The 26,518-nt window shown below is 36.6% G+C and overlaps 1 protein-coding gene and 1 long non-coding RNA gene across 30 annotated transcripts in view; one reads left to right on the top strand and one right to left on the bottom strand.

Annotated features, from left to right (window-relative positions):
• Positions 1–26,518, bottom strand: part of RBMS3 (RNA binding motif single stranded interacting protein 3) — a 1,291,910-nt gene that overhangs the window by 294,409 nt on the left and 970,983 nt on the right. The gene's annotated exons all lie outside the window — the stretch shown is intronic.
• Positions 1,579–26,494, top strand: LOC140614149 (uncharacterized). 3 transcript variants are annotated; one of them, XR_012015044.1, is made up of 5 exons: positions 1,579–1,721; positions 8,612–8,716; positions 11,489–11,691; positions 17,390–17,576; positions 25,860–26,494. It is a non-coding gene; the product is annotated as an uncharacterized lncRNA (long non-coding RNA). The 3 variants fall into 3 exon arrangements; XR_012015045.1 differs by lacking the exon at positions 1,579–1,721 and having other exon boundaries at positions 8,392–8,701; XR_012015043.1 differs by lacking the exon at positions 1,579–1,721 and having other exon boundaries at positions 8,392–8,716.

Below are 26,518 nucleotides of genomic sequence, written 5' to 3'. Positions count from 1 at the left end.
TGACACTGTCACACTAGAGGGCCATCCCACAGGCTGGGCCAATCACTTGATGTTCAATGGAACTTAACAATAAAACACAGCACAATAAAAGTGTCCACTGGAAACATCACAGCATATAACTATAAGCTGTTCTGTATTTTGTAGGCTTTCTAAAATGAAAAACCTTGACCTGTCTTTTCTCAAATGGGCTTACTGGCACTTGACAGTCTTTCCATTGCTACCCTTGTTTGGCAAGAAACACAGTAAGAAAATTGTCCCAACACAGACAGAAATGGCAGGGAACCAAAAAATAAAAGTGTCTTTGATTTCTGTAAACATGAATTGTGTCTAGTTTGGCGTTATGTGAGTTTGAAGAATAGACAAAGAAAGAGCAAGGAATACTTTTTCGTATGGGAAAAATAGGGAGAAAAATGAGTGCTTTTTTTCCCCAAAAAGACTGATTTAGTAGTTTTTCTTGTTAGATGTTTCTTTTATTTTTATGGTGAAGACAGTGATAATTAACTCATCGCTATACTTATGAAAAATCATTTTAACACTGGACTGTATTTCCAAAATAAACAGGTCCAGAAAAGATGGCTATCTGATAAAAAAAAAATAAGGATAATGTCATTATTAATCCCTGATATTGTATCTAAATGTTTTAGCTCTGAGGATGAATGTGTTTATTAACCCAATCAGCAAAATCTACCTGGGCACATAGGAAGCTGTAGCTTGTTTCACACAACTTACTTCATTTCTTGAAATAATAATCTTTAAAAGAGAAACTCTACAGGCATTGTCATAATTTGTTTAAAATATCTGTGATAAAACTTTATATTTTATGGTTATTTGAGGAAAGAAACATTAATATAGAACAACATTATCCAGATGTCAAAAAGCTACCTTTCATGAAAGATATGAATTCCAAGCAGTTCCTTCACGTTTCCTGGATTTTTCAACCATATAAAGGTAGAGACAATTCGTATACTGTGCCGACTTGAGTTTTAAAAGTATGCAACATACCTCCCACCATTTGTTTGCCATCTAAAAGCGATGCTATGGTGACCACTCTGAGGTCTCAATTATTTCAAGAACAGATAAATAGGAAACCATCTGATTCAAGAAAATGAATGAAAAATGAAATCCTGGTAAAAAAAAAAAAAAAAAATCCTGGTAAAACTCCAGGATTTTAGTTTTCCTAATACCACCTTCTATTCTTAGGGTAATTTGGAAAAGCAATAAGGCAAATGTCCACAAAGCTTTCAGGGAAAAAATACCTGAGTCAGTGTGGTTTTGCTAAGGCATCTCTCTGTTGGATACAGAGCATTTAAATGATGGAGATTGACTTTGTGAGCATCCTTTCTGTTCATGGCTCCATCCCTGAAGATCTGAAAGTGTTACAAGATGTCACTGGTTGTTCTGCTCGAAGAGTTTCTTGTGGGAGAGTGGTGTGGTGGGGTACATGTTTTCATACTGTGTGAGCTCTGCCAAATCCTGAGTCTAAGCTTCACTCTGGCATCCCTGGAGATGTCCTGTGTAGACAGCTCCTCCTTCACCCCAGTGCTGCCTGTGAGATAAACAATGAAGCGTGGCCATCGAGCCTGCTCAGACCTGGGAGTCTTCATCGTGTGTCACTCTTGGTTAATATCATGACAATATCATAGTGCTCCTTCTAGAACAGAGCAACTCAGGATCATGGATACTGCAATGTTTTCAGAGACTTTACTAGAGATGGGGGAACTGTAAGTATCAATGCAGATAAATAGGACACTGGGGTTAGGCTATAGAAAGCAAATGATTATAAATGTTGGGACTAGAAAGTTTCTGTGAGAGGGATTTTTGTGACAATTGTAGGCGTACTGTGGATATGTACATGGTTATGATTTCTCTTCCCAACATAAAATGGCAGAAATCTCACAATCAATGGCATATGCTTCCTCTGTACCGGGGACCAATTATTCTGTCACAACAGACTGGAAGCCTTCAGGAGGTGACAACATGTCCTTGGAGCTTCAATGGCTGACAATTGCTAGAACCGGCTTGATGTGAATGACAGTCATTGAAGAGAATGTAGAGTCCTTGCCGGTCCACCTGCTGCTTTGTTGGAGAATGAAGAAAACTTCAGCCAGGACCCCTTACTCTCAAGTTTTCAGGCCATAAACAAACCCGAAATTAACATAATTCCTTCCGTGAAGAGTAACATAAACTGTGAGTTAGTATCATCCCAATTCTCAAATCCGAATAGCACCACCACTTCCTGAGTCTCAGTTCGTCCTCCCCACAACCTTGTGATGTGATTATGCTGATAATATTTCTCTGCGAATTAAGGTTTGCATAGGTTCCAGTCAAGGTGGGTAATAACAGAAGAAAATGCAAAGAGTAGAACAAATGAACTACAGTCATTCACAACAAGAAAAAATAAATTTTGGTAAATTTTTATATTAAATAAATCCCATTTTTAAGTCATGATCATGTCCAACTTCACCCAGTTTCACTCTTTGTGCTTAAGTGCTCTACTTAAACACTCTCTTACTCTCTGGAGGGACTTCTCTGACACTGGGCTCAGAAAAAAGAAAGAGCTCCTACAAGATGTGATTGCTTCAGGTTATAAGAGCAAAAGGGGAGGCAAAAGTGAATTTCATTTGCATAATGTGCCACTTTTAAGGACCATATCCTGATCCAAAGGAAAAGTGTGTGTGTGTGGGGGGGGGGCTTACCTGGTATACTTGTTTTCTGCATTAAAAATTACTTTTTAAATTTCATGCAAAATACTAGATTTAATGACATACTCATGAATCCAGCTGCTAGGAAATCTTTCAACTTCTTACCCTTTAGTGTAATGGGATTGCCATTCACTCTGGACATGACTGAAGAAGCTATTTGGTGAGTCAAATATCCTTTCTAGCTGAAACCTATTGTCTTGTAACAAACACAAGGGAATTGACACTAAGAAGTATGTCCCATTGGAAAACTATAGAATCACCTTTTAATTAAGCCAGTGGTCATGTGACAAGAGTCTTGCTAACACTATACATTTAGAATTAAGATCTTACATTGCCAAGCAACGGCCAAAGCTAATGAACGTCATGTTGCCCTCTTTTATGAAAACAAAAATTGATCTTTATGGGTGAACACTGCTAACTCTTGGGTAGAGATATAGTATGCTGAAATGTTAGGTTTTTGTTGGTTTTTTTTTTTTTTTTTTTTTTTTTTTTTGCTTGTCAAAAATCTAAAGTCTCAGGGTGCCTGCGTGGCTCAGTCTTTGAGCATCTGCCTTTGGCTCAGGTTGTGATCCTGGGGTCCTGGGATTGATTCCCACATTAGGCTCCCTGCAGGGAGCCTGCTTCTCCCTCTGCCTGTGTCTGTGCCCCCCTCTCTCTCTCTCTCTCTCTCTCTTACTCTCTCGGTGTCTCTCATGAATAAATAAATAAACTCTTAAAAAAAAACAATAAAGAAATACAATATTTTTTTAAAAATCTAAAGTCTCCACTGAAATCTAACATTTCTTACTAGTCATTTCATTCACAAAGCTTGCAAACAACATAGCAACTCAGAATTTTTAATTAATGATACTGCAACTGTGATGCCAAGGAAGAAAAAAGAATTACCAACTAAAATTGTTGAATCGGGCAGCCCCGGTGGCCCAGCGGTTTAGCGCTGCCTGCAGCCCAGGGCGTGATCCTGGAGACCCTGGATCCAGTCCCATGTCAGGCTCTCTGCATGGAGCCTGCTTCTCCCTCTGCCTGTGTCTCTGCCTCTCTCTCTCTCTCTCTGCATTTCTATTAATAAATAAATAAAATCTTAAAAAAAAATAAAAAAATAAAAAAATAAAACTGTTGAATCTCTACTAGGTGCCAGCTACTTTACATGTGTTTTCTCAAAGTAATCTTGTAAAATAGGCATTATTATTGCCATTTTATAAATATATGTATACTATTTTAATTTGATGGGGGGAACTTGATGCAAAGGTGTAAAAAGTGAAAAAGCACTACATACAGCAAAAATTTTGAAGAGATCAGATGCCAGATACTTCTTAATGGATGCTGTTTTAAGAGGGTTATCTAAATATAACCTAGAAAGTGTTATAAGTAGGATGTGTGCTAATATTTCTGCAGTGCCCAGAATACTCATAAAAGCAGTTCACTTAATGTTATGCTCTGGTAGTGCCATGTTATAGCAAAGTGTTCTTCATCCCTCTATTTCTAGTAAGTCCATCACTATGAAATAGGTACAAATTCACATTATTAGGTTTTATTTGGAAGATTCAGAGTCAAGATTCTAGATGCCTAGTCTTATTCTGAAAGGTCTGTGTAACCTTTAACTGCTCACTTAATTTTTGCCTCTGTTTCAATGTATAAAATAAAAAATGAAATTCAATGAAATAAAATGAAATAAAAGGCTAGTGTATGTTTCAAGAAAGGATTGGTATATATAGAACTTTTTTTTTTTTTTTTTACTGAATCAGTTTTCCCAGTATGGAAATACAGATACATTGTGGCCTTCCATGGGGAAGGCAGTACGGCCCAGTAATGTAGATGGACCCTAAAAGAACTCAGGTGGACCTGAGTTCAGGTTGTATTCCAATAACTGCCTAGTTTTATCCTGCAGAACTGTAGTTCAACCCTGCTTTTGACTTAGTGTTGTGAAATGTAAATGAGGATGATTATAATAAACATGTACGCCTAAAGGGGTTGTTTTGAGAGTGAAATCTAGCACTGACATACTCATACACATTAGTTATTATTAATCTCCAGAGGGCTCTTCATCAGTCTTTTTAGCCTTCAGGTGTGCTGCACAATAATTCCATTCTCTGAGTTGCAGTGAGTAGAGTATTCATTGTTTATTGTTTGTTTGTTTGTTTTTAAGGGGGTGACATTTCCTACCTAAATCTTTTAACTTTGAACTGAAAACTTTCAGCATGCCTGGGTGGCTTAGTGGTTGAGTGTCAGCCCTCAGCTCAGGTCATGATCCCAGGGTCCTGGGATCGAGTTCCATATCAGGCTCCCTGCATGGAGCCTGCATCTCCCTCTACCTATGTCTCTGCCTCTCTGTGTGTGTCTCTCCTGAATAAATAAATAAAATTTAAAAATAAATAAAAATGAACTCAAAACTTTCTAACTGTTCCTCATCACCTTAAGAGTTAATTTCAAAAGGTTTAGGTAGGTTAATAAGGCTCTTCAAGGTCTGTCCTTGACTTACTTCTACAACTTCACCTTTCTCTACATCACAGTGGTCTCTATTCCCAGCACATACACAGACTCACTATCTCCCCCAGGTTACTTAGAGTTCCCCAATTTGCCTTGTTTTTGTTTGTTTGTTTGTTTTTGGTTTTTCCCCTCTTTCTCTTTTGAAAGAGGGAATATTCTGCAGGAATATTCCAGAATTCCCTTCCCTTTCTTCCCTTAGCTAATTATACCTTTGTCTTCACTTTTCATGGAACACATTCCTAAACTATTGAGTTATGATTCCCTCCTTTGTGCCTCCTTGTAACTTACTATAGCATTTACCATACATAAAGTTCTATAATTACCACTTATCTTCCCCGTCTAACCCTCCTAAACTCTACTATCCTTGAGAACAGGTATAATTTGCTATTCATAGCTATACTCCTATAGCCAGCCTACAGAGTATCTATCTGTAGAATGAATAAACTAGGGAATATGGGCCCTGTAAGGGATGTAGGTACATGTATTCCAGGGAAATTCTGGAGACTCATCAGGTCTTTCACAGGACCTGCCTTACTGAAAGGACTTCAGACACAACACAGTTTGGTGTTGATTCAACAGCACATGGGAAAGGATGAGAAAGAAGCCCTTCCTGTGCTGTCTTCACTAAGAAATCACTCTCTAGCTTATCACAGCAAAGAGTCTCTACAGTTTGATGTTTAACTGAAACACATCTATAATAGACCTCAGGGCAGATACTGAAAAGTTAGAAAAAGCTGTCCCTTGGATCAAGTGCTCAGAGGGAAAAAAAAGGATTTCCAGAGGCCACACAGTTTGGTAGTGTGACTTTATTTAGGATTTGGCTAAAATAGCCTAGACTGAATTTCTATCTTAGGAGGTCTCTTAGAAAGCTGAATAAATATAAGTACTAGGGTATCTATTCATTTTGTCTAAGTACTGAACTAAGTCCAGCCCCCTTGTTCAGTCTCACAGAAGTAAGATAAAATACTGGGCCATGATCATCCTTTTTACAAGTGCTATTTGAAGTACTTTACTATCCAAGGATCAGCAGCAATGGTTCACCTGGGCATTTGTTAGGAATGTAGACTCTTAGGTCCTACCCCAGATCTATAGAATCATATATAATCAGAAGGAGATCTTATGCACAGGTAGTATAGATATACACGCAGCATTTTCACATTATGAATCCCCACACCTTTCCCTGTTGTAACACAGTAATATGTATCAGAAAATTTAATATGTCTATACCTTATAGATAAGTTGTTCATTATAATACGATGATATTATGCAGGCATTAAGATATTTATTGAGAACTTTTTTGATATATACCTATATACACTATACATACTGATATATACCTTTATATATTTAAACCACAATGCCAGCTGAAAAAAAGGCTGCAGGAGTCTATACACATCTTAATCTCTGCTTTTTTTGTGGTTATGTGAAAACAGAACAAAAGCTGGAAGGACAAAGTTAATAGTGACTACCTCTCGGTTATTTATAGGTTATTTTCATTTTCATATTTGCACATTCTAAATTTGAGGCATTAGGAACTGCTTGTGCATTAAATCAAAAGTTACAGAAAAATTCTTCATGTATGCATCTGACAAAAATGAATGGGGAATGTTTACATTTGCTTTTATAAAGGGAACATCAGGATACATTGTTGTGTGAAGAAAGCTACATGGAGAAAACTATGAATATATGCTATCATTTATCTTTTTTAAAAAATGGGGACAGAGTGTAAATACACACACGTTTTTGCTTATAGTAAAAAAGTAAAGGATAAGCCCTAATTAAAAAATATTTACGTGTGGAAGGAAGGATTGAGGTAGAGAAGAAAGGAATACAAATAAGACTTATTTGAATATACTATGTTTTTTAAGTTTTACTTTAAAAATATGCTAATATTTTACATAATTATAATAAAAATTAAATAAGCAGTCACAAAAAATTGAAAGTAAAGTAAAACAAACAAGCCCACAGAGGATACAGTTATTGTCATAAGCACAAGGAAAATAACTATATAAAGTGATTTTAGGGATCCCTGGGTGGCACAGCGGTTTGGCGCCTGCCTTTGGCCCAGGCCTTGATTCTGGAGACCCAGGATCGACTCCCACATCGGGCTCCCGGTGCATGGAGCCTGCTTCTCCCTCTGCCTGTGTCTCTGCCTCTCTCTCTCTCTCTGTGACTATCATAAATAAATAAAAATTTTTAAAAAAAGTGATTTTATTAATCTTTTTATATCTTTTTTAAAGAGTTTATTTATTTATTTGACAGAGAGAGAACACAAGCAGGGGGAGAGGCAGAGGAAAAAGAAGAAGCAGACTCCCTGCTGAGCAGAGAGCCCCAAGTGGGGCTCTATCCCAGGACTTGGGATCATGACCTGAACCAAAGGCAGATGCCTAGCCAACTGAACCACCCAGGTGCCCCATAAAGTGATTTTAAAAGACAGTGACTTGACTGTAAATCTTAGTTGGGATATACCTTACACAAAATAAAAAAGAACTACAAAATTGTTTTAAACTTTCAGTGTCATATTGTAGGTGGTAAGACCTTATTGTTATTCTAAGATTCATTTTAAAAATGAATAAGAAGCTGATAGTCTCCTTAAAAACCAAGATTTTTGTTATAAAGAAAAGGGATACAGACACAGGCTCAAAGGTTAAAAAGGAAACTAATGGTTCTGAATTTGAATTGGAAAAGTATTTATGAAATCAAAATGTATTTTATCTTGGAAAAAAAATCCTGCTCTGTCCATTAAAAATGCCTATAAACAATGACCAAAGCAAAAGCAATGAGCACAGGCTGTACTCAGATTTTGGATTTTAATTATAATTTCCCACCTAAAACAAAACAAAGCAAAGCAAAGCAAAACAAATTAAAAAAACAAAAACAGTAAAACAGAGCTCTTTGAAAAATTAGCTGACTCTAGTGCTGAAACAGGAAAACTATAAAATCAGTTTGGCATATCTTACCTGACTTCAAAGCAAAGAAACCAAGAATGACAGGATTGTATCACAAAGACTGCTATGACCAAAATTGTGTTCTCTCAAAATTTGTTAGTTGGAGCCCCACCCACTAGTGTGATGATATTTAGAGATGGAACAATTGGGAGAGAGTTGTTTCAGCTGAGGTCATGAGGGTGGGGCCTTCATGATGAGATTAGTGTCCTTGTAAAAAGAGATACCAGAGAGCTTGTACTTTTTTTTTTTTAATTTTTATTTATTTATGATAGTCACAGAGAGAGAGAGAGAGAGAGTCAGAGACATAGGCAGAGGGAGAAGCAGGCTCCATGCTCCGGGAGCCCGACGTGGGATTCGATCCCGGGTCTCCAGGATCGCGCCCTGGGCCACAGGCAGGCGCCAAACCGCTGCACCACCCAGGGATCCCGAGAGCTTGTATTTTTTAATTTTTTTTCTCTTTTCCATGTGAGAATGTAGGAAGAAAGATGATCTGCAAGCCAGGAAGAGGGCTGTCACCAGAAACCAACCTGCTAGCATCCAAATCTCAGACTTCCAGCCTTCAGAACCGTGAGAAATAAATTTGTTAAGTCATCCAATCTATGGTATTTTGTTACTGTAGCCTGAGCAGACTAAGATAATAATAACTCAGAAACCAATATGAAGAGGTTTCCAATGACCTACTCAAGGGAGACAATTTCATTGTCAATAAAACATATAACTTCAATGGGTTAAAACAAATAGGGTGACTGGGTGGCTCAGTCAGTTAAGCACCTGTCTTTGGCTCAGGTCATGATTCTGGGGTTTTAGGATTGAATCCTCCATCGGGATCCCTGCTCTGCGGGGAGCCTGCTTCTCCTTCTCCCTCTGTCTACCACTCCCCACACTTGTGCTCTCTCTCTGTCAAATTAAAAAAAAAATTAAAAACCCACAGCAAATATATTTATTTCCACGAATTCATAATGATCTTCCAAACAAGATAAAACAAAACATAACAAAAAGAACTTTACTGGTCACCTTTCCAAAATATTAGGGAAGGAAATTACAATATTTGACTACAAAGGAGACAATTAAGCATGTATCCTGCCTTTCCTACAAACTATATTACAGAGTCACTGAATACTTCAAAAGTGGCAATATCTTTTTATACAATTATTCCATCTAATAAACGAGAAAGGATTAACAGAATTAGGATATCACTATTTTGCCATTCCTAATGGATTAATGGATCTTGACAATAATCGTCAAAGGCTATTTGCATCACACACACACAAAAATGAGACAACCAGACATTACATCCCTCCTGATGGAAGTGCATGCCACTATTTATAATCTTTCCAAACCTCAAACTCTACTTATCAATTCATAAGAGTCATAGGGTCTTAGGAGCAGATAAAATGAAACTATGGGGATGCTATACCAAAATTCATACTGTAGCAAACTCTACAGGACAAGTAGCTTGGTTTCTTATATATGTAAAAACAACAACAAACCCAAACCAAAAATTCCAAGGCAGGGTGGTGAAGGGAAAGGATGAAGAAGAGACCTAGAATTGAAACAAGATTTAAGAGATATCTCATCTATTCACATGTGTAGACACTATTTGGATCCTTATCCAAAAAAACTATTTGAAACTTTTAAGAGAAAATCTGAACATTGAACATTTAATGATATTAACAGACTATTAATTTAAGCTTTAATGTTGGCATTGGGTCTGTTTTTTAAGGGCTTTTATATTTTAAAGATGCATGCAGAAATAATTACAGATGTTATATTTATAATTTGCTTCAGAATGATCTGGGAGGAAAAGAGTGAGTGGGATTATAAATGAAACAAGAAAAAATAAATAAATGAAACAAGATTGGCCATAAGTAAATACTAGTTGGCTGATAAGAGCAAAGATCTCCATTACGCTACACTCTCTATCTTTGCAATGTCTAATATTTTTATTATAAAAATGGAAGACACTTAAAAACCAATAGAAAAATGAACAAAGCACATGGATCTATATCTCACAGATTTGAAATGGCTAATAGACATATTTTTAAAAGATTAGTATCAGTATACCAAAATGTGTAAATTAAAATCAAAACTTACTTTTCATGTATGTAAGACAAATATAAATAAAAAAAGAGAAAGTTTTAAAAATGAAATTCCATGTTACTTGATCTACTAGTCTAAGATAGGAAAACAAAACCAAATCTCAGGTTCTTCTATGATACACTTGCCTTCGCAAACTGCTTCTGAATGAAGATGTAAAGGCCTCATTAGGATTGGAATCTTGAATATCTTGTTTAGAGCAAATGTCCACGCTGTCACAAACCTTAGTCCTTAAATAATCACCTAGATCACTCTCTAGGGTTTACTTCTTAAGTGTTACCTTATATAATTGCCAGTTTTAAATCAAATTTGTTGATAGTGAGGTATTTTTGTCTTTGTTGCTTCATGAGGAATGATGTGATTCTGAAGCCTTATAAGATAATACAAGGAAGAGAAATGTGAACCATTCATACTATGGTAATATATGGAAAGAGAGAGAGAGAGAAAGAGGTTTAAACAGCTTTGAAAACTTAGTCTTAGAGAGCTAACAGACTACAGACCCAGGAACCAATGGAAATTCAAAGAATGATATTCATTATTGTGAACAATGGAGTTGTTCTATTAGTTTGTTCATTTATAGGTATGTTAAGGGCATTTCATTACATTATATTAGGCTCCATCCCATTATATGTTCCATCTTGAAAGTCCAACACCATCACCCTTAAGCTAAATATAGCAGCGTTTGAAGACAGACTTTTTATAATATTCTTTAATATGGTGATGTTAATTCTGTTAATTTTTCTTGCAACAAAAATGTATAATTACATTCAAAGTGTCAAAACAATAATGAAGAGTAGGTTCTATGTTTTTGCATAAAATGGCCCCTCCTTAATAAAGATATAGCATAGCCCACATGAAGTTCTAAAAATTTAAATATTTTGAAAAAAGTGAATGGGAAGACTTGAGAGATAGTAATAGATTTTTTCCTTTGTGTGTTGTTAGACATACACAAATTCTCTTCATGCTTGCATGCAACAGTGTTTCATTGATGCCCACATCTTAACTAACCAACCATAAAAATAAGCACATTTGGATAAGTAAACAATGAAAAAGAGAGTATTGAGGAGAAGTCAAGTTTTCTCCAAATATTATAACTTTCCACTTACCAAATTCATGACAATGTCCATTATAACCTGGCTATCGAATTTACATGAAAAAAAAATCTGGTTTACAGCACTTTCAGACACAAACTGTTCCAGTTTTATTATTCCAATAAGAGCAACGGATTGTTGATTCTCTATTTTCCTCTCTCACCAGGGATTACATTTTGCCAAGGTTGCATTTGCTGTGTATGTAGAATTCTATGCATTACTCAGAACTTTCTGGACACTTATAAAACTGAAGCCCTGTGGCTATAAATAGAAAAACAGGAGTCTGAAGAAGGAACATTAATTTCCTAGGAATGTAGGCACAGCCACAAGCCTGTCCCTTCGGGGAGCCCACATAAAATGAAGCATCAGGTATGAAGATTTCTGTGTTGCTTTCCCCCCTTAGTTATTAAGACTGAGGTATACATGGAACATGTCAGAAGAATAACAATTATCAGCAATATAACAAAAGGACAAAAGCCGGTAGAATCTGCAAGTGAATGCACTACTAAGCAGATCAGGTAACAGAGTAGTTATCTAAGTTTTTGTATAATAAGTTCCATTCTTTGTGAAGCAGAATAATAGGTTAGAATAAACTCTGCCCTGGCAGTTCATGGATAACATTGATATGCAAAGTAGTTCTGATGGGTAGATAAAAGAATGCAAAGAAAGGGAGCCAGGGTGAAGTTCTGGTCATGTTCCCCCCAAAATTCAACAAGCATGTGGGGTAAAACAGATAAAGATGACTATGCAGTGGGCTCATTAAGAAGCAAGTGTGCAAGGGCTGACGGGGAAGAAGACACAATTCCATGGGCAGGTTATAGCTTTTCTTTACCAAAACTATGTATGTTTCTATACCGAATTTCAATATAAACCCATTACATCCTCAAGATTATATGTGTAAGAAGATGCTCAATAAAATGTCCCCAGATTCATACCAATATTACTGTCCAAGTAATTGAAACATGTGCTGTTGGAGCCCGTTGATACATACTCCCTGTCCTTCCCACCACAGAGCACATAGGCACTGCATTTCTTTATGTCAGGACTTCCTTGGCTGGCCAGAGCTACCCAAGCTTCCTCTAGCAACCTAGATGTACTGGAAAACTAACAAATCACAATGAGGGATCATTAACTAGTGACTGTCAGGGGTTAATGTATAAATGCCCCTGTTCCTTTGCTCCTTGGATGGGATAACTCCAAGGTGGGTGTCTTGCTTTGGTTCATAGAGGTGCCCTGCTGGGTCTGAGCTCCAGTCACCTACAGTGGTAGTTGGTTTAATAAGGTACTGTTTCCTTAATGCCTCAAATAAATTACTTGTTCTTGAATCTTTATCTCAATATCTGCTTCTTGGGAAGCCCAAGTTAATGCCATAAATATCGTCAACCCTCAAGTATTGTAAATGATGTGATTTTATGATTATCTACCTTTCCGTCTTCTTGTGGCCTCTGTTCGGGAAGGAGAGGCCAGCAGTCACACATGATACAGTGTGGCTGATATAACAAAAGATCTCTCCTTCCCAGTTCTTATAGTGTGTATTGATTATTAAGGACCTTTTTAACAATCAAACTTAATTTTTGAGTAGTTTAAATGATCCCAATTAATTAGCTTGCCATGATAATGGCAGGTATCATTCACTATGTTCTACTCTATTTACTAGATGCATTTATTTTGCCTGTGAGACATGTACTATTATAGTCCTCATTTTTAAGATAACAAAGCTGGGAACCTAACCCACATGAAGCCACACATGTTCCTTACTAATTAGTTCCTTACTAATAAGGAACAGAGCTAGGCTGAGGAGCCAGGACCACTTGAGTTGGATGTCTGCTAGCTTCCATAACCAAGTGTCTTCATACATCATTGCTGCACATCAAGACCCTAAGGGAGTTGTTTAACAGAGGAAAGAGAGGATTTTTTAAATGTCAGTGCCTAGGGGATCTTTATCTAAAGCAAGTAGGAGGAAAGAATATTGAAATCCTAGGGACTGGTCTTGGTTTAGGGGACACACAGCAGCCAGTGAGCCCTAGGTATTCCTATTTGTCCCATCACCATCTTGTTCCGTCTGACCAGCCCATTCAACAGAGGGATGGGAAAGAAATAAAAATCAAGTTGAAAATTAGTAAAACTTTTGCTGCAAGAACTGGCTTATATTTTGGGGTAAAATTTTGTTTGGGATTGTTTGTGAAACTAAATTAAGCAACAGTTGGCAATCTATACAAAGCAGAGTTTGTTCTCCAGGGCTGCTTATGTACAATTTCCTAACAATAAAAAGAAAATTCATTATCTGTCAGTAAAAGTTAGTGGTTTCATGACTTCCTGGAAAGACTCTGATACTTCATCATTATTAATTTTTCACATGAAATTGTTACCTGAACACTGCCTGAGAATCCATTTAAAATTTTACAGTGGGGGAGAAAGGAGAAGGCAAGAAAGGGAATCCAGCAGAATAAAAGCTCTTGGACAAAGAAGCTAACATCTTGAGTCAAAATAATAATGACACATAAACTCTAAATATGGAGTGAGAGATGCCTGGGTGGCTCAGCGGTTGAGCATCTGTCTTTGGCTCAGGGCGTGATCCCGTTGTCCCGGGATCGAGTCCCACATCCAGCTCCACGCTTGGAGCCTGCTTCTCCCTCTGCCGATGTCTCTGCCTCTCTCTGTGTCTCTCATGAATAAATAAAATATAATAAGTGAATAAACAAACAAACAAATAAGGAGTGAAATATCCCCTCCTTAATAAACATTAGGATAAGCATAGTCAACAATGCTTTCTAAGAGGTCAGAAGAGAACTTTTATGGAATGCCTACAGTATGTCCAGTCAATTGCCCACATTATTCCATTTAACCAGATGGGAATCCAATAAAGTCAGTATGACTTTATTTTTTTTTTTTTAAATAAGGCAAAGGTCATTTAGCTAAGACCTGAAGCCATGCTATTTCGTCTTCTACCAGTCTGTATTATTTACTCTTTCCGATACTAAACTTCTTCATGGTTAGAGTGCAAAATTCATCCCTCCTGTACAAGTCATAAGATCCTAATATGAACAAATCCTACTTCGGTAGTAGTCATAGTAAAACTTAAAAAGGAAGCTGGAATCTTTGGCATCCTTCAAGTCCAGGTATTGTTTCAAACATAAACCACTGCCAAAGTGTCTCTCAGAATGAAAGGATGCGTGACCAGGCAGTGTGGATCACAGTGGGCACTGAGAAGTTCCCAAAGGCCTGAAATAGCAGTGATAAACAGCAGACATGCTTGGGTTACAAATAATCACATCAAGAAAGTTTCCATGTACTCTGTGCCTAACAATTGTTCCATGAATATAAAGTTATCTGCCTCATTATCTTTTCATTGCTTTGTATGCATCTTTTTCACTTTGCTAGATTTTTAACTTCAAGGGGGTGGGGTAGGCAGGAATAGTTGTTTCTGTTGTCTCTTTGCTTTCATGCATGCTTCCTCCTATGTAGCCACAGCATCTAGGACGGGGGACTTCCATAGAGAGTGAGTTTGAAATACAACAGGACTCTAACCTTTAGCAAATCTTGTATGATCTAGAAATTCAGAAACCACCTGTATTAATTAGAATTTAAAAAAAACAAGCAAGAAAATAGAAAGGGTACCACTTGAATTTATATACAGATTTCCAGACTAATTTTTAGCCTTTGCTAATTTAATTAACCCAAAACAGAGTACCTCCAGCTAATTCTACAGTAATAACTTTTTAATAAGATTAAGTCAGCCTATAAAATGTATTTATTTATTTATTTATTTATTTATTTTTATTTTTATTTTTTATATATATATTTTAAGATTTTTCTTATTTATTCATGACACAGAGAGAGAGAGAGAGAGAGAGAGAGAGAGGGGCAGAGGCTGTCCAGACAGGCAGGCTCCAAGCAGGGAACCTGATGTGGGACTCGATCCCGGGACTCCAGCATCATGCCGTGGGCCGAAGGCAGGCACTAAACCGCTGAGGCACCCAGGGATCCCCTATAATATGTTTTTAAAGCAGTTTTTTTTTTTTCATGGATTAACAGTGGCTAACAGAGATTTCCCTTTCCACTATTCCTTTTCCTTGTCTCCTCAAAACTGTACATATGCTATCACGATATTTATATGCAACCTGATCATAGATGAAGGACCCCTTAAGGACTTAACCATTTTGGGTATGTTAATGAATTGACTAAAAGTTATTTTTTGACCCAAATACTCTAGGAAATGCTTTTGAAACAAAATGTGATTAGATTCTGCTGTGAAGTCCACCTCTAATAATCTCAACATCTCAAGTCAAATAGCTAACATTCGTATTCCTTTTTAGAGAGCTGCACACAAACAGGCATCCTCACCAAGGTGTTCACAGGTACATGCAGTTAGTAAATGTCATCATTCCCTCAGGCATCACAACACCTTAAAATATCTTTCTAAATATCCAGAGAAAATTATAATCATGAATCTCAGATCTATATATTAGTTTGAATTTGCCTTTATATAGCATCAAACATCACAAACATGCATTCTTTTTTATTTTTTTAAGATTTTATTTATTTATTCATCAGAGAGAGAGAGGCAGAGACACAGGCAGAGGGAGAAACAGGCTCCATGCTGGGAGCCCGACGTGGGACTCGATCCCGGGTCTCCAGGATCACACCCTGGGCTGAAGGCGGTGTTAAACCACTGAGCCAGCCAGGCTGCCCCAAACATGCATTCTTAATGACTGTTTTCTCGTGAGCAAATGTCTTTAATTAATACTAAATTTGGGGAAGGAGAGAAAGAAAAGAAGGGCCTTGTATCTTTATCAGATATCAGATTGTTGATTTGTCATAGAGGAAAGCATCTCAGCAGAAGATCACTTTAGTCTCAAGATGGTTTTGCAGAAGTTTTTTTTAGTCATTAAGCAGAATAAGTTATAGTATCTGCACATGGAAACATACATGTGAATCATGATGTCTAGTCAGTGGACTTAAACTGTATTGAATGAAGTGATCTAAAGCAAATGTTAAGTACTATACCTGAACTCTGATCATTCATCATTAAAAAGAGGATAATTACTCTTATACTGTGTTGTCATACTGTGTTGTCTTTTTTGGTAAAAGACCCATCCTAACATTCAAATCCTTTAGAGTTACTAGATATTAGTTACTGTGATGCAGAAGCTATATAGCTTACTTGCATTTGCATGTGCTTTGCAATAATATTATTAGGTGATCTGTGTAGAGGATCAGAGAAATGATGCTATCATACACCATCTTCTCTCCTTCTGTTTCACCATTGACGTGAGGCCTGAGAAAAGGCTGTGGATCACACTGAAAAATATCTAAGAAATGATAGGAGAGGAATATAAATAGTTATTGATTAGGCTACCAAATAAGTTCTCTTGGCGTGGAGATTAAAAGAATATCGAGATGATTCTGGTGCATTTCTCCTATTCTACTGTTCCATTTTTTATGTCAACAAGGCCAGGACACTCAAGCATATTCACATTCAGCTCATTAAAGTTTTGAATACTTACTGTTACACCTCACTACAAACAAGGCCCCAGACAATGAATGTTGGCAAGTAGTACTAGAAAACTAGAAATGATGGCTTTTAAAGTCTTAGCAAGTGGGGCTGAATGGTTAGACATGCAAGATAAAGCTAAAATGGGACATATGGCATTTTAAAGAATATGATGCAGGGCCACACCTACATACAATGTTTTATTGATTTTTGTTTCTTTGTTGTTTTTTGTTTTTGAAATTTGATCATTACCAGCATTTGATGACTATCCACAGAACTGCTAGGAGAAAATCCGCATTGTTTTCATTGTAGAGAAAGACAGTTTCTATAGATAAAAACATGCCATGTACTTTCAACAAGTGTTTTTTCCATTAGATTTAACTCTAGGGCAGAAGTATGAGTCTCTGCAGAGAAACCAGAGCAAAAATAAAAATTTAACCTGGTGCTTATACTGTTTACATGACAGATGAAAAGAGACTCAATAAATCAAGTGTCAAGAATTAAGCCATCTTGTTTGGTTTTGTTTTTTCCTCTGGGGTATTTTTATGGGACTTCTTGACTTTTCTTCTTTAGATAAGTGGAAATGAAGAATCCACTAAACGAATGATTGACTATTATAAAGAATTGCTTGATTGGTATTACCAGAAACCTACAAACAAGTCATGAGAAGAAAAGTAACAAGAGCATGTGCTATTATTTCTTAATAGGAGAGCAGACAGAGAAGTCATTTCTGAGCCATATTTTGGGTCAATGTTATCAGGTAAGAAAGTTATACCTCAGGTCAACAGCAGGTATTTTGGGAGGAAGTGCAGAGCCCTGACTATTTGGTCCATTTTCTTCTTGGTGCTTTTGTAGCATAAAATACTCTGGTAAATACAAGAGAAAACTTTTGCTCTGCAAAATACTTACTGGAACTTATACCTCAAGATTAATGCTTTATTCTCCTATGTTTTGATGGAAGTGTCAATACAAGACTGTGATATGAAAATATGATTGGCATATTTCTGTAATATCTCTTCTTGCCTGCAATTCTGTATGGTGAAGCTTGCCTTTCAAACCACAAGATAATAGAACTCCCTCTGGTAGATTATCTTTTCTGGTAGATAAACCTGTACATATATAAACTTGCCAAATGTTGCCAGTGGAGAATATTAAAAACCTTTTAAAATAGATGCTAATTATTAAATAAAAAGAAATTCCTATTTTTTGAGTTGGGACATGAAAAATATTTTTATTTTAATGAGCTATAGTAACAAAAAATATCTAGAACACTCTTTTCTAGTCAATGTTCACAGGTTAAAATTAGTCCAGCTATACAAACTAGCAAAAAGACAGAAAAGGATATGTAGGGAACAAAGGTCAAACTGCTTAGAAAAATAAAAATAGAAAATAAGTATTGAGTGTTTGGTATAGCACAGAAATACTGGTATGGAAAGTATAGAACTGAAAAGAGGGCTTTGGGCTTCTCAAAGCTCTCATCAGTAGAGCACTAACTAATGGAAATTACTTTCAAAACTATTTTGGTGATGTGAATACAGATTATTTAGCACTTGAATATTCTCGAAACTGAGCCATGACAGTATATAACCAATTTCAAAAATCACAATATAAAACAAAACAAAAAGATTCCTAGGAGGTGGGGCAGCCCTGGTGGCTCAGCGGTTTAGCACCAGCACCTCTGCTGGTGTCTCTGCCCCTTCTCCCCCGTCTCTATGAATAAATAAATAAATAATCTTAAAAAAAGAAAAAAGATTCCTAGGAGGTGAAAGAAATAGAATCAGATATAAAAAGAAAATTGAAACAAAACATTTGTCATTTTACTTTCTCTCAATCATCTTTTTTTTTTTTTAAGATTTTATTTATTTATTCATGAGAGACACACACAGAGATATAGGCAGAGGGAGAAGCAGGCTCCATGCAGGGAGCCCAACGTGGGACTCATTCCCGGGTCTCCAAGATCACACCCTGGGCTGAAGGTGGCGCCAAACCGCTGAGCCACCCGGGCTGCCCTCTCTCAATCATCTTTATCAATATCTAATAAATACTATTTATAGTATTCTATGTGTTGTACAAGATATAAAGGATAAAATTCACAATCCCATAATGCACTGGAATATCAGTATTTTAAGCAATGTGCCCCCCTTCCCAGGTTGGGTCCAGTGGCTAGATTATCAAGGAAGCAGTCATTTTTATAGTACATTTCCCTTTCAAGAGATTCTCATCATGATGTAAAATGTGGCTACTCCGTAATAAAAGTTATTTTATCTTTCTTGGTCTAATAACCCAGAAAATAAAATCATTTGCCTACTGTTTCTCACAAGGTAAGAATTCAAGTTAATCAGTACATATAAACAAATTCTATTGAGGGCTTCACCTTGCCAGTTTGGGACAAAATATATATTCCATAATTATTAGGGTAAAATTCCTTTAATTAAATGTAAAACTTACAAACCATCAACTCTTGTTATATGAGTAAAATTAACCCCCTGAGAATATCTACTGCTTTGTTTTCTTAATAGCCCAATTTTAAGTATTCGGAATGTATGGGTCAAAAAATTAACCTTAAGGCCACATTTTCTCATAAGTTAATTTGTGTATTTTAAAAACATTTTAAGGAAAAAATAACCCTAAGTCATTTTCATCTAAATCTTTCTCTATTGGCCCAGAGAACACAGAAGCAATGACAGGGACAAGATGTAGATCCTCTTAAAATTATGCATTCTGTTTTATTTGAAGGCAAGAAGAATATCCAACGGGCATTCTAATAAGGTTAAATTCCTAAAGCAATCCATCCTTAAAATAAAACACATAACTTTGACCAAATTCACAAACTGTAAAGGGAGGCAGAAAACCAGTATAATTAAAACAAAAGATTAGCTCTATGAATGTTAGTACAGAGTTCATAGATAACAGAGCTGTGAGGCTGTCCCATGCAATGTCTGAATCACGATCCCTCCCCTTCACAAATTCTCCATTCTCTGACTTCCTTTTTATCAGCAAATATAACTATAACTTATAGTTCTAACTCTCCATCGAGAAACATCCTGTGACTTTCTGTTCCTGACTTGGCCATCTCCATTAATCAAAATGGAACATCTTTAAGACATCAAACTAAAGGTTAAACTTAAAATGTGGGAAACTATACTCTTTCAGAAAGAGGTAGATGGGAATGTATGCATCTTTTAAAAGCATTACAATTTGTGGATAGGAAAGTATCCCCTTATTATCCTCTTCCAAACTGACAATAGAGATCTTATCAACAGGAATGCATTATGCCCTTCACCTTGCAATAAGAATTGTAGAGAACCACTGAAGAAGCAAATGATCCTTTTATCAAGAAAATGGAGAAATGAAACTAATGCACGTGAACTCTTTGGAAGACTATTCATTAATTGAGAATGTGGTATTGCCCACATACAATAGGAGGTGGGAGAAGAAAAGAAAACAAGGCTGAAGAATCCATCTCATCAAATGGAAGATGACCCTTGCTCTGAGAAAAACACTATCGAGTAAGGGTGGAGCTGAGGAAAACAAAACCTATTTGTCCCATAAAACTGACATTCTATCTACTCCATGAAATTTCCTCAGGCACCTTTAAATAATAATGTGATTGTTGTCTTTTCTGTCAAAAAGTTAAAACACCTGTTAATCTGGAGATAGTCTAATCCGGGTATTTATTGTTCTATATTCTACATACTTGACTGCAGTTCATGGGGCTAATAATCCTTTCAATGTTAATTGTCACCACAATTACATGGGCAGCATATCCTTTGATTATCTCTCACAACTTATTTCTAACAAATCACAAATGTAAAAATATTGGTATTTTCCCAGCAGCCTCCAGACTGGGAATGTAAAGTTTTATGTCCTCAATTTATTTTTCCTCAAATTGATGCTTTTTACGTATAACATTTTATATTTAACAAGAAGAAACATTTTCCATGTGTGCCAACACAGCATACCTCCAAAGCCTTTATGTCTAATTATCAGTTGTTATTTATCATTTATTTAACAAAAATAATCAGCTCAGCACCTGTATAAAAGTAAAATGGGGATTACATCGAGACACCTCATGTCAAAAATGCAACAGACATTCTTTGCTCTATAGCTCTGAACTAAATGTCTTTATGTTGGAGGAAAAAGAAATCCTGTAGATAACAATGTTCAAATGCCCAGATGACTTTGTCAAAACTAACTAAATAACATAATACATGTTGCCTATGACTGAACTCTTTGAAGATTCTATCCTTTTGATTATTTGCAGATGATCATATGCCTTTAAATATCAGGGTCACAAGATAGATTGTGAAGGGACCAGATTAAACAGAAAGCTAGCTGTTCTGGGGACTTAGAAAAATCCCTTTATGTTTGGTGGCTTTTAAAATCACTTCTACTATCTGACACTAGGTTCTCAATTGACACAATTTACAAGATTATGCATAAAGGTATAAGTGAGACCTCAAAAGGAAATGAAAAAAAAAATCTGATTCAGAAAGAAGCCATGCTTAAAGAAATTTCACAAAATAGGCTGCACTTTCAAAATGCATGACCTCATTCTTTCCTGGCACTACTGCGAATGCGAAACAAAACCAATGATATATATATTTGTATATTTTGTGTAGACACCTAACTAGTGCCTGCCACTGTATGTCAGAGAAAGAAAAATGATGGCCCTACTCAGGATAGGAGGCCTCTTGTCCTTTGATAAAATAATGAATTTGCTTCCCCCAAACCCTAAAGTATTACTACACACAGAAACTGAAGGAAAAAAAATAAACAATAAACATTATAAATTGTTTAAAGTTATATCCTACTATTTTGGAGTTTGTGTACCAAAAAGACTGTGCAAAATAAAAGGAATGCATGTGTACAAATGTAACAATCATTGGTTCTCCTTTTCATTTTCTATCCTTCCTTGTAAATTCATTTTTACTTAAAATAATTAGAACCATCTCCATGATACCCTATGTAACAACAGATAGACCAGCTTCTTCACAGACTCATTGAACTCACAAAGATAGAATGAAATAGTTCTTGATATAGACGGACTCCAGGAGATGATCTTTCCATTGGGAGGCACACAAACAGATTAAAATGTGCTCTTTATAGTAATAGAGATAGAGTCAAGACTGAGCAAGTGAGAGCTCAAGGAAAGAAAAAAAAATCTCTTCTGTCTGCCTAAGTAGGCAGAGGAAGGCTTGGGACGGGAAACTTGCTGAATATGTACTAAGTGCCAGTTTGCATTTAATTTTCTGTTATGCCTGTCTGAGGTCAAATATACTTTTGCCCTGGCATAGTGTTTACCTCCACTTTCAAATGAAGCTCTGGACAGGGACGGCAATGCCAGATTCCAAGTTGGGCCCTTCCTCTAAGCCCCTTTGGAAGGAATGTTGGTAAAGTACATTGGAGGGAAACCCACATTAAAAGTCTTCCTGATTCACTCAGCTGCAGAAGTGGGTGATGGTGGTAGTGGTAGTGATGCAGAGGTGGGGGTGAGGTGGAGTAACTATGACAGAGAGTGCCCATTGAAGGCTTCCAGGAAAGGTCACTGGAATTCCTATTAAAGTGAAGATGGTGTCAAGACCTAGATATGTCCTGGAATAATGCACACAAGCTTCTAAAGAAAGCTCCTTAAACAAGCATAAATATTTCTTGGCCATTATGCCTGCTTGTTCAAGTTCAAGTCCTGTGGTTTATGCCTATTGTTTTTGCAAATAATTTCTTTCTTAACATATCTACCTTAACATATCTTGACCTATCTAATCACGAACACATCCATCTCCACAGCTAAAGGGGGGTGACAGCCAGAACTTACCTACCTGTGTCAGGTAGTGGCTAAAGAATTGTTGCAACTAATGCTTTTTTTTTTCTTTTAAAGAATAAAAAAAAAATAAAATAAAACCTGAAAAACTAGTCTTTGCTTGAATGGATGGGAATGGACTTGGAATAGAGGTTAAGCAGTGACCTGAGTATCTTATTGAATGTATAAATGAAAAAAAAAAAAAAAAAAAACCAAAAAAACAAAAACAAAAACTCATATCAGAAGTTTTAAAACCTCCAATAAAAAAAATGTTCACCAGAATCTGTTGTGATGACTGAAAGATAGAAAAATTTACACACACACACACACTAAAAGGAAAAATGAAATCTAAGAAAATAAAACATGTAAAATAAACCTAAGAGAACCCTGCTTGGGTTTACCAAGAAACACAGACAGTAAGAAAATAAAGAAGTGTTATTCTTTAAAGTACACAAGACCAGCCTCCTTACAGCGCACATGTGTGTGTATGTGTGTGTGTACGTATGTCTAAAATGAACTTTAAATTTTAACTGTTTGAAAAAAAAATAAATAAATTAATTAATTAAAAAAAAAATTTTAACTGTTTGAATTTTGGTCCATGGTTGTACCTATCTAAGTTGTTAAAATAAAAAAAAAATACTCTGTGATATCAGAAACAATGCAGGATAATGACATTTGAATTTGGAATAATATGTAATGTTTAAAAATTGATATAAGAAACATATATTTCAATCATATATGAAATATATATATAATATTCCAGAACGTATGAGGAAAACTGCTCAAAGTGTCTTTATCAAACAAAATAATAATAAAAAAAACTGACAAAGCAACTCATACCATGAAAAATGGTCATTCCATGAAAAAATAGTCATTCTATCATTCTCCAGATGTAATTCTATATATAGTGAAATGATTCCACTAGAAGTGGTCTTTCACCATCCACAGTTAGTTTTATTGATTCTCTAAATGCTACAACCACACAGTAAAACTATCATATAGCTATCTAGAGGAATGCATGAATATACTTCACTTTACAGAACTGTATGCTTCTGAAAACCTCACCCATTTTAAAACATTAAAGTGCATTATATATAATAATGGCATTTGAAAGTCTTCAGTATCATGAACAGCAGAGAAAAAGCATCAAGAGTCAAAATATAAATATCAAGACTCATCTTCTGGGAATTAGTATGGTATTTCTTTTAGTTTTGAGTTTTTTTTTTTTTTTTTTAAGATCTTATTTATGAGAGACACAGAGAGAGATAGGCAGAGACACGGGCAGAGGGAGAAGCAGGCTCCATGCAGGGAACCCAACGTGGGACTCAATCCCAGGTCCCCAAGATCAGGCCCTCGGCTGAAGGCAGATGTTCAACCTCTGAGCCACCCAGGTGTCCCAAGTTTTGAGTTTTAATCGATGGACTGACCACCCAGCTGTGCTATTAGTATCCCCATACTATTAAAATTGCCGTCCAGGATGTCAATAATAATACACTCAAATGTACTGAGAAAATAATGTTCAAAATAAAGAAGGGACTGTATTTTTATCACATCATGTGACTAATTAATTGCCTTCTCATAAGAATATACTTTGTGTCTCCTTTTGTTTATTACACTATTCACACCTTTCCTGGAACAAGCAGTTCTCTTCATAGAGAGCTACATAAATCTAGACAGGAACAAACAGCCTCAATATACGATTGACACCCAAACTGTCAAGCCAGCAGCTCTGGTGACAGTCATTTTATAAAACTGCTTAGTCATTCCTGTCTAGCCCTGTGATGCCCAAGTATCAGCTGCCGAGAAGCCATATCATGAAATGTTAATTTGGCTCTTCAAGATAACATGCTTTTAAAAAGTGATAAGAAAGAAAAGTTGAGCAGGGCTCAGACAGACTGTCTCTGTTCCCAGGTTCTGAAAATGCACTCCCAGAAATATTTTCTGTAGCCTTATGAGCAGCAACATTCCTCAGTAATCCTGATGAAATGACAATTTTCTCCCGTCAAGGAGGTGGGGTGGGTGTGCGTCTTCCCCTGCGTATTTCTGGTCAGGAGTTAATGTAAGACGTGGCAAGAAAACATACCCTACAGGCATGTGTCCTTAAACTTCACACTTCGCTAAAGCTGTTCCTTTAGCTTTGCTCTCATCTGCGGCCTCCCCCACCATTTCTTCCCTGTTGCTCCTGTTCAATCTGGCAGCACATTTATGGATGCAATCTTTATGAGACCTGCCATGTGAAATAAACTCACACTCTATTCTCAGCATCCTCCTTTCTCTCGTATATCCCCCTTGGAAAAATGTGATAACCTTTGTTTTCAAAAATACTACTGACTTGTGTGTGTATTTGCTTTGAAAATTGAGTCTTTGAAAATGATCCTGAGCCAAGCAACTCACACTTGGGGAACACTGCAGTGAAGAGACAGATCACACAGAGGCTACGAGGAACAAAACAAATCGTCTTGACATCTGCTGAAGTGTTATAAATAAAGCCGGCTAGTAGAAAAGATGAAAGTGGAGCTTGATTCTTCACCCCACCATCCTGCCCCCACATGCTAAGAATAATCTTGACTGACCCAGTATCTCTGTGCTTCATAGAGAAAAGCAGTAACGTTGAACCGAGTGTTATTATCTCACAGCAACGGTGACTCAAATATTTAACTACTTAGACTTTTATACGTTGCATCCGAAGAGTAATTCCTGGAGTGTATCAGCCTTAAGGCAAATAGTGACACATTTTCATTCTTTGAATGATGGAATACATCAGTCTCCATCTCTTCCTCTCTCCCTCTTTCTCCCTTGTTTCTTATTCTCTTCCCCCCAACTTGAAGTCTTAAACCCCATCTAGACACCCCTTTTATGAGTAGGACTGTTGCAAAGGAACACTAATTATTCTAATAAGATGCAAATATGAGGGGTATCTGGATGGCTCAGTCATGAAGTGTCTGCCTTCGGCTCAGGTCATGATCTCAGGGTCCTGGGATCAAGCCCCACGGTTTGATCTTCCTCTCCCCCCTGCTCATGCTCTCTATCTCAAATAAATAAATAAAAACAAAATCTTTAAATCATATATATACAAATATGAACTAGAGAGAAGCATTTTAGAGTGGTACTCAGCAGCCTTCTGCCCCTTTTCAGCTGCCTAATTCAATCTAGAAGTGTTTTTAGATGACTACATGGAATAGTTCAGAAGCTCACTCAAACGCAGTATTTAAAAGAGATGACATGCCTCTTCTTACTTTTCAGCTCTAGCTTCTACCTGTGGCAGACATCACCAAGCAATTGCCATACTTTCCCACTCAGTACAGACATCGCCCCAGGATCCTTCTTGACACAGCACTCCCAGCAACCATCAGCCATTATCAATGAACTAAAGCTGCCGTAGAAAATAGCATTTAATTGCCTTCTTGCATCTAGTGATCCTTCCTTAAGATCAATAAGCATGGAGGAAATTGTGGATCAATCAGCATGAGTCTATTTACTTTTATGGGTGGTCTTGAGGGAAGCTGGTTAACTTCCAATCCATATATCCTTGCATTCTTCTACTAATTGTGATGAAGCATTAGAAAATTTAAGAAATCATGAGCTAAGTGCAGGGTATGTACCATGGTAATCAGACTGAGTAGCATATCATTTTCATTAAGTAAGAGAGCACAGAGAAGATAAACATGTCAGCCCCCACAGTTACCATGTGAAGTCCTAGGGGAATCTTATTATTAAATTAAGAAAAGTATCATGTCTGGCAGTACATATACATTCATTCAGACATATATATTAATTAATTTTAGTGTGATGGCAATGCTCTCTATTTGGATAGGGCTCCAGGTAGATACATTTAATAAAGCTCATGGAATGGTATATTTAAGATTTGTGAATTTCATTGCATGGAAGTTTCATCCCAAAAG

This window comes from Canis lupus, chromosome 22 (assembly GCF_048164855.1).
Source record: "Canis lupus baileyi chromosome 22, mCanLup2.hap1, whole genome shotgun sequence".
NCBI classification, from domain to species: Eukaryota; Metazoa; Chordata; class Mammalia; order Carnivora; family Canidae; genus Canis; species Canis lupus.
The sequence above is the reverse complement of the archived record's forward strand: the minus strand, read 5'-3'. Positions and strand labels throughout refer to the sequence as shown.